Source organism: Macaca nemestrina, chromosome 8 (genome assembly GCF_043159975.1).
Source record: "Macaca nemestrina isolate mMacNem1 chromosome 8, mMacNem.hap1, whole genome shotgun sequence".
In the NCBI taxonomy this organism is placed as follows: Eukaryota; Metazoa; Chordata; class Mammalia; order Primates; family Cercopithecidae; genus Macaca; species Macaca nemestrina.
Window position 1 is genome coordinate 7,802,668 of NC_092132.1, and position 9,719 is coordinate 7,812,386.

Below are 9,719 nucleotides of genomic sequence, written 5' to 3' on the forward strand. Positions count from 1 at the left end.
TATTTGCAAATGGGAACAACACTAGCTATTACAATATTGTGAGGATTAAGCAATACAGTGACACCAAGCAGGCTGTCAGGGAGAGATACTCCCTTTTCTCTTTAATAATTCCTCCCAAGTGAAAGTATTCAATGATTCTAACAAAGATAATAGCTAGCAAGATTTAAATTTTATTCCTACCAAATGGTGCTGGTGAACATAGAGGGATAAGATGCTAATAAAAATCTCCTCTAATTTCTCAAGGCTGCTAAATTAAGCTGGAAACAGCAAAGCACCAGTATTCTTCAAAGACATTTGCAATACTTCAGCCTGTACTCCTTTCCTGAAATACCTCTCATACCAGCTTTTGTACTTTAGCTTCACACTTTGAATTCTGGGCCCAGCTGGAACTGCAAAGTATTAGGAAAGGAAGAATAAAATTATTAGCATTTAATGCTCAGTGAACATTATAATTTTGAAAACTCTCTGCCTAGGAGAACTTATACTCTGGACAATAAATGTAGGACGATATAGGAAGACACTTTGGCACTTAAAAAAAAGTAGTCAAAAATAAATCCTTCAGGCCCAGTCGCTTTAGAATATAAAACAAGTGTCCCATTTGCAAATACAATATGAATACACAATTCAAGGAAGAATTATTTATTCTTTTCTGGGAAGTCCTTTTATTATAATTATTCTCATCATGAAAACTATTTAAGAATATTGTCAAAATTTCTGTTAAGCAGAAACATTGCCTTTCAGTGCCCCCAACTTGCAATAAAAAGTAAAGAAAAAAATGATTTCTGATATGTGGTTTCCACATAAGGAGTCTCCTGTCTTTGTGCATAGCACTCGCTATATGTGGAATATTTTTCCCTTCTCTCCACCTTGCAAACTTTCATTTGTCTTTTGAATCTCAGTGTATCTGTTATTTCGTCTAAAAAGTCACCCAGACACGTTCTATACATAAAAATTAACTACTTCCTTTATCTTGATAAGAGCACTGTAAAAAACAACCATCCTTTGTCAAACCAAGAGCTCAGCATTTTACTTACATTATATAATTTAATCACCATAAGCAACAATATATTATTGTCTTCATGGTGCAGGTGTTGAAACCTAGGTAACTTGGATTTAGTTATTCACCCAAAGTCACCTTGTAGATGTCTGGACCTATATTTGAATCTAGATATACCTGGCCCCAGTATTGGGTCTCAAACTGACCCTGCTTTACCTTTTCTCATAATTATTTTACCCACCTTTGATACAGGTGGATAAATTACTCAGACCTGTTATATTTTGTGGCATTAGGGCTGAGACAAGCAGTTGGTCACACAGGACTTCCTATTAGGCTTGTAGATGTCAATAATTGGATTTGCAGAAAGGCAAGTCTGTTTTCAATTTTGGGTTCTTTCCTATTGGTTTGTGCTTTGTGGCCTTGGCTAAATTAGTTTAGCTCCTTTAAGCTGCAATTTCCTCATCTAGAAAAACAAAACAAAACAAAACGCAACATTACCTTACACACACAAAGCTTTACTTTATAATTTTCTGATGGTTAATTGAGATTTCAATGAAAGTGATTAGAGTGCCTGTATTAGTCCATTCTTGCACTGCTATAAAGAAACACCTGAGACTGGGTAATTTATAAAGAAAAGCAATTTTATCAATTCACAGTTCTATAGGCTGTAATGGAAGCTTAGAAGTTTCTGCTTCTGAGGAGGCCTCAGGAAACTTACAATCAAGACAGAAGATGAAGGGGAAGCAGAGATGTCTTACATGGCTGGAGCAGATGGAAGGGAAAGAGGCAGGAGATGTCGCACACTTTTAAACAACTAGATCTCACAGGGACTCACTATCACCATGATGGCACCAAGGAAGATGGTGCGTTAAACCATGACAATCCTGCCCCACCACGATTCATTCACCTTCCACCAGGCCCCACCTCCAACACTGAGGAATAAAATTTGACATGAGATTTGGGTGGGGACACATATTCAAACCACATAATTCTACCCTGGTCTCTCCCAAATGTCATGTCTTTCTCGCATTGCAAAATACAATCATGTCTTTCCAACAATCCTCCAAAGTCTTACCTCATTCCAGCATTAACTGAAACGTTCAAAGTCTCATCTGAGATAAAGAAAGTCCCTTCTGCCTATAAGCCAGTAACATCAAAAACAAGTTAGTCACTTTCAACATACAATGGGGGTATAGGAATTAGGTAAATAACCCAGTTACAGAAAGGAGAAATGGGCCAGAAGAAAGGGATTAGAGGGTCCACACATGTCCAAAACCCAGCAGGGCAGTCATTAGATCTGAAAGCTCCAAAATAATATTATTTAACTCTATGTCTCACTTCCAGGGCATGCTGGTGCAAGGGGAAGGTTCCCAAGGCCTCGAGAAGTTTGACCCTGTGGCTTTGCAGATTTCAACCCCCAACAGTTTCTCCCAAGGGCTAGCATTGAGTGCCTGCAGCTTTCCCAGGTGCAGGGTGTAAGGTGCCAGTGGATTTACTATTCTGGGGTCTGGAAGCTGGTGGCCCTATTCTCACAGCTCCACTAGGCAGTGCCCCAGTGGGGACTCTGTGAGGGGGCTCCAACCCAACGTTTTCTCTCAACATTGCCCTAGTAAAGGTCATTCATGAGGGCTTTGCCCCTCCAGCAGGCTTCTGCCTGGACATTCAGGCTTTTCCACACATCCTCCAAAATCTAGGTAGAGGCTCCCAATCCTCAACTCTTGCATTCTGTGCACCTGCAGGCTTAACACCATGTAGAAGCTGCCAAGCTTAGTGCTCGTACCCTCTGAAGCAGTGGTCTCAGGTGTACCTGGACCCCTCTGAGCCATGGTTGGAGCTAAAGCAACCAGGAGGCAGAAAGCAGTGTCTCAAGGCTGCACAGGGTAGTGGGGCCCTGGGCCTAGCCCACAAAACCATTCTGTCCTCCTAGGCTTCTCGGTCTGTGATTTGAGGGGCTGCCACAACAGTCTTTGATATGCTTTTGGGGCCTTTTTCTCATTGTCTTAATTACTCGCACTTGGCTTCTTTTTACTTATAGAACATTTCTGCAGCCTCCCTGAATTCCTCCCTTGAAAATGGGCTTTTCTTTCCAATCACATGGTTGGGCAGCAAATTTTCAAATCTTGTATGTTCTGCTTCCCCTTTACAGATAAGTACTAATGAAAACACATGGACACAGGGAGGGGAGCAACACACACTGGGGCCTGTTGGAGGGTGGAGTGAGGGGAGGGAGAGCATTAGGAAAAATAGCTAATGCATGCTGGGCTTAATACCTAGGTGATGGTTTGATAGGTGCAGCAAACCACCATGGCACACATTTACCTATGTAACAAACCTGCACATCCTACATACGTACCCTGGAACTTAAAACAAAAATAAAAATTTTAAAAAATAAGTAAATAAATAAATATAAGCTCCACCTTCAGGTCATTTATTTGCTCATGTATATAAGCATAGGTGGTTAGAAGCCTCCAGGCCACAGTATGAATGCTTTGCTGCTTATAAATTTATTCCACTAGATACCCTAAATCATCACCCTGAATTTGAAGCTTCCATAGACTGCTAGAGCAGGTGCACTATGCAGTCAGGCTCTTTGCTAAAGCATAGCAAAAGTGACCTTTACAACAGTTCCCAATAAGTTCCCATTTCCATCTGAGACCTCCTCACCCTGGACTTCATTGTCCATATCACTACCAGCATTTTGGTCACAACCACTCAACAAATCTCTAGGAAGTTCCAACCTTTCCCTTATCTTCCTGTCTTCTTCTGGGTCCAAACTTCCAAATTGTTTCAACCTCTGTCCATTACCTATTTCCCAAACTACTTCCACATTTTCAAGTATCTTTATAGCAATGCCCTACTCTTTGGCATAAATATTCTATTTTAATCCATTTTCACACTGCTATAAAGAAATATCGTAGACTGGGTAGTTAATAAAGAAAAGAGGTTAAATTGGCTCACAGTTCTGTGGACTGTACAGGAAGCGTAGCAGCTTCTGATTCTGGGGAGGTCTCAGGAAACTTACAATCACAGTGAAAGGCAAAAGAGAAGCAGGTATGTCTTATGTCTTACACGGTTTTAAGGAACCAGATCTCACGATGACTCACTATCACTATGACAGTACCAAGGGGAATGGTGTTAAATCATGAGAAAGCACTTCCATGATCAAATCACCTTCCACCAGGCCCCACCTCCAACACTGGGGTTTATAACTCAACATGAGAGTTGGGTGGGGACACAGATCCAGGCACAGTTTCAGTACCTGTTTTATGGTATCAATACATACATAGTAGCCATAAAGATAGTAGTTATCATCATTATCATTCTACTAATAAAAGATGTCAAAACTAAAAGGAGAATTAATAAATAAATATGACTATAGTAAAATATCCTGGGTACCTGTAGACCTCTCCCCTTAAATGTTCTTCTTTCTAATAATACTTATATTAAGGTATTTATCCATCCATTGATTTATCAAATTATTTTTTCTTTTTTAATATTTTTAAAGTTTTGTGGATTCATAGTGGATGTATATATTTTGAGGGGTATATAAGATGTTTGGATACAGGAATGCCATGTGAAATAAGCACATCATGGAGAATGGGGTAACCATCCCCTCAAGCGTTTTTCCTTTGAGTTACAAACCATCAAATATTTATTAAGCAGCTACTACCTTACAGACACTATTGTAGTGTTGGGATTACCATTATTTAGATTTTGGTTCAATTCTCACTTCTTCAGAGAAGCATTTTCTTCCCCTCAAATATAAATAAGATCTCTTCATGATTATTTTCTTAGCACCATGCTTGTGCTTTTTGTACATATTTGTAATAATTGTATCTGTATGTTTATTTGTTTTGTATCTCTCTCCCTCATGGAGAACAGAAACCAGAACTTGGCATGGTGCTCCACAAATCAAAGATATCCAATCCATATTAAAAAATGAATGACATGAACTAAAAAAAAGGAGTTTAAAAGTAATCAAATAAAAATTATTATCTCCACCTAGCCAGATATGAGTATTGCTTAGAAAAAAAAAAAAAAAACAAAAAACAAGGAAAAGCTGGTAAGAACAAATGAAGTAGAAAGTGGAACATGTATTAGAAAATGCACCCCTCATCTAAACCTAAGGAAATACGCAAAATGTAGTAAAATGAGTGAGATTACTTAGTAAAAGAAAAAAAAAAGACAATAAAGAGGGTGCAAATTAAAGAGTAGCTAAAGAAGAAACAGACAGTTCTATCTTTATAAAATATTCTGTGCCTTGAACATATCCAATCCCCTAAATATTTGTTCACACTTAGTCAAAGATACCCATTATGGTAGCACCTGATGTTACTTTTAAGTAATGAGGTTTCTAGTGATTTATTTCATTGTTTTAATGCTTTTCAATGTTTAGTAACCATGTATGATGTTATGACAAAATACACTTTTTAAATTTAAAATGAAAATAACAATGCCTAGATTCTAACAGTGGTTAATTCCAGGAGATACGGGATAAGCAGGATTGTAAGAGTCTAATAATATTTTTCCCTCTGCTTTTTTGTATATATTTTTATTGTAACCCATCAGACACTTGATGAATTGATTGATGCAATTATGTAAGACAGTGCCTGAGTCTTCTGATGACATTTGCATGTGAGAACAGTGGGGCATGTCAGAAAAAGTGTAGGTCACGTTTGAAATTGGAACAGTTACGTACCTTATATAGTGACTTATTCTTGAATTTATGACACAGAATTACGCAGGTTTTTTTGTTGTTTATATAACTCTTGTGCTAGAATACAAGACCCTCAAGATAGGGAGTTTGGCTTATTTCTTCACTTTCTATAGGATCTGACACATTGTAAGTGCTTTACAGTGTCTTGAAAGGAAGTGAATTGTCTTAGTTCTGCCACAAAAGGTTGTGAAAGCTCAGCCATGCCAGGTAACATAACTTTGTTCTTTCTGAGAAGCACATTTTCTATTTTCCCCCTCATCAGCAATAGAATATGATCTTTCCTGCTCCAGAAATAATGTTGCCAGATGACAGAAATCTTCAGATACTTCAACTCAGGTGAGACACTTGGGTTTCCTCCAAAAAGAAGCAGGGCTTTGGAAGCTCATCATATGCTTCATTTAATTACTTGCCAATTCAGTGTTAAGTTTCTCATGATGCTAATGGAGCCCTTGAGAAAGCTGAGAGAACGGTAGAAAATGTCCTGATGTTTTAATGGGGTTGAGGGTGGCGAGTGTTAGATATAATTTAATCTATAGGAACTAATAGCTTTTGAAATAATCATGCCACTTGACTATCCACTGGAAAGCTACTCAGAGTAATTGAACACATATTCCAACTCAGAAAAATGTTGCTTATTTCCTTTTCTTTTTTTCTTTTTTTTGGAGATGAAGTTTTGCTCTTGTTGCCCAGGCTGGATTGCAACGGTGTGTTCTCGGGCACCGCAACCTCCGCCTTCCAGGTTCAAGCGATTCTCCTGCCTCAGCTTCCTGAGTAGCTGGGACTACGGGCACATGCCACCATGCCCAGCTAATTTTTGTAGTTTCAGTAGAGATAGGGTTTCATCATGTTGGCCAGGATGGTCTTAAACTCCCGAACTCAGGTGATCTGCCCACCTCGGCCTCTCAAAGTGCTGGGATTACAGGCATGACCCACTGTGCCTGGCCTTTGTGTTCTTGATGTAAATACTGGAACAATTGGTTCTCACTTTAAGAACACCAGTGGGCAGCACCATTTATGACTTAATTCAGTGATCACCTTAAAACATTTTCACATATACATGTAAATTTTTAAAATGAATATTTTTTTCTATAGGCCTGTGTGTGTGTGTATGTATATATGTGTATATGTGTGTGTATGTATATATGTGTATGTATATATATGTATACACATATATACATACACATACACACATATATATACACACATATATACACACATCTTCATGTCTTTATATGTGTGTTTGTGCATACATCTAACCATATTAAATAATTTATTTTTACAATGTGAGAAAAATATATATGAAAACTGTTCTATTTTACTTTGACTGGGGTCAGTAGATCAATCTGTAAATCTACAGAGTGAGACCATGCCACTATGGAGACCACTCACTAAATAAAGGCTTGAATTAGACTGTGTGGGCATATCCTGGCTTCTCCATCAATTAGTTCTGGAACACATGAAGACTTTTATTCTCTCCGGGCTTGATTTCTCCATCATGAAATGGTCTCCCCCAGCAACAACAGTTGGACTCTCACTACCACTTTTGGGCATATGGTGCACTGCTGGTACCTCTACTGAAACCCCTTTGCCTTTATTTGTGGCTATGGCATGGGGATCTGTCACCCCCATCCCACATTCCCCCCACAACATACACACACATGGCTCTAGAGCTCAGCACTGTGCTAGGAGCTCTTCTGAAGAGGTTTCAGGAAGGTCAAATAATGACAATAAATTATTATTTATGTGATTTGCTTTGTTTTGTGTTTAACCTCATTCAAAAATATTTGTGAAATTCTACTTAGGTATCATTGTCTGGCTTATAGGAAGTGTTCAATAGATATTAATGGTTACATTCCTTATAATGGTTATCTTGAGAGGACTATAACATCCTGCTAACAACCATTTCTTGAGTGTGTTTGGGGTATATCCTAAGGTACTTGGCATGCTAAATTATTAGAAAATAGAGAGGGCTCCTTTCAATAAAATACTCATCTTGAGATTATTTATATAGAAATTATGTATGGACTGCCCTCCATTTAAAAGTTTTTAATTGGAAAGTATCTTAAGTTGTGGCCTGATATATTCTCCTGTTATCATTTTTTTTTTTTTTCAGCATGACCTTCCAATTATCTTAGTGGCAGGATCACTGGAGACAACTGTCAGAGGGACAGTGGAATACACATTGTTTAGTTCAACAAAATTCCAGCCATACCAAGAGCTGCCAAGAGGTACACCAGTTAAAAATGACATTATTAAAGAATAAGTTCTGAGCATCTGTCCAAAGATCTGGTAAAATATAAATAAAACCTATATAAAGCACAGAATGTTAACATATTAAAATTCAAAGAGTGGGGGTTTTAAACCTTACCTCTAAATGTTTGGCGTCCTCCCATAAAAAGGCAAGGAATAATTCTTTTTTCCTTGAATATTAACTTGCTTTAGTGACTTTTATATGATGCATAGAATGAGGTGGAAGCAATGCAGTGTGACTTTTGAGGTTAAATTAGAAAAGGGGCTACATCTTCCACCTCTTTCTCTCTCTCTCTCTAACTCTCTCAGAATGTGTCTTTGGAACCCCGAACTGCCGTAACGGAAGTCCAGCTACCTGAAGCCACCGTGCTGAGGAGTCCCCAACGCGAACAGTACTGGAGACATTGTCCCAGCTGTTCTCACCCCAAGAGCCAGCTGAAGCCAAACGGAGCAGTAATGACCTACTCCTGCCAATTCCTGTCCAAAGAGTACATTCATAATTGAAATAAACATTGCTCCAGCTTTATGTGAGTAAATGTCAGTGAGGTTTGTTACATCAATAAAAACAATACAATGAATCTTCACGGAGCTCGGGGATAGATGATGAAAAGGAGGAATATATTTTAAGATCCTATAGTTGTGAAATTAAAACAAATATTCTTTACTGTAACAAACCCAGTTTTTTCCATTTCCAAGATTTATTTAGCCCCACATGCCTCCTGAGCCACCTCCTCAATGGAGAACTCCAACAGGTGTGTCTCCTGGTCTTCTACAACTACCATCTTTGTGTCTTTTTCAGCATTTCTCCAGGGGAGGATCAGCCCTCAGCAGGGACTCTATTGCACCCTCTTCAGGGAGCCAGCTACCTCAGCAGCAGTGCTGTATAATCCAAGTGCCTACAGAGTCTCTGGCCCCTCTTGGCAATACTTAAACCAAAAGAGGGCACTGGTTATCACATGGTTTAATAGAGGGATAATTCAGCATGAGAAAATGTTAATTATAGTGGCCAATGTTATTTTTGCTACTCAGCATCTATTAACCCACCATCTGGTAACTTTAACTTAATTTTGTTTACTGTTTTCCAACTTGGAACGTAGGGCTTATTAAATGTGACCTCTCCACTGATTTGCAAATGTTGGATGCGAGGGAAAATACAAGATTTCCTTGTTGACACATACCACTAAATGTAAAAGCCTAGATCCATAAAGCCGGTTTCCAAGGCTTAAGAGTAAATGTTTTATGCTAGAATATGCCATGAGCCTACAAGAAGCATCTAAATTAAACATATCCACATTTTTCTGGCTAATGCACCTACTGCTTTATCATGAGGCATTGGATTATTGTTATGGCGTTTAATCTGATTCTAGTGCAGCAAAAGAAGGGTTGTAATCAGTAACAACTTTAGGAAGTTTAAATGTTTATAGGACAGATTATTTGATTAGTTGTTACATTATGTAAACGTTCAACAAAGTCATAACCGAGAGAGAGAGAGAGCAAGAGATAGAGTGGAGAGTTATGACTGTATTAAAAGTTCAGCTTTTCATTCTGTTCAGTGATTAACTTGACTGATACGCCTATGATCTGAACTGTAATTTAAATTTTTCAAGAATAACATGTTCTCTGGAGTAGTAAGAAAATCTTGTTGCAGTTTTCGTATACTTCCCTGCAGAACATAATTTTGCGTGCATGGGGGGATATGATCACTGTACCTAAAGACTGCTTTTTATTGTAGTGATGGCGCTGTGTGTCGCTGTT

The 9,719-nt window shown here is 38.4% G+C and overlaps 1 long non-coding RNA gene across 3 annotated transcripts in view; it reads right to left on the bottom strand.

The window, feature by feature from the left end:
* Positions 1–8,273, bottom strand: part of LOC105488267 (uncharacterized) — a 30,883-nt gene extending 22,610 nt beyond the window's left edge. For 2 of the 3 annotated variants that reach the window (XR_011606689.1, XR_011606690.1), the window contains exon 1: positions 8,083–8,273. This is a non-coding gene — a long non-coding RNA (uncharacterized lncRNA). Of the gene's footprint in view, positions 1–1,238; positions 1,461–8,082 lie in introns of all 3 variants that reach the window. The other variant, XR_011606691.1, reaches the window with a different exon arrangement.
* Between the last annotated feature and the right edge of the window lie 1,446 nt (positions 8,274–9,719).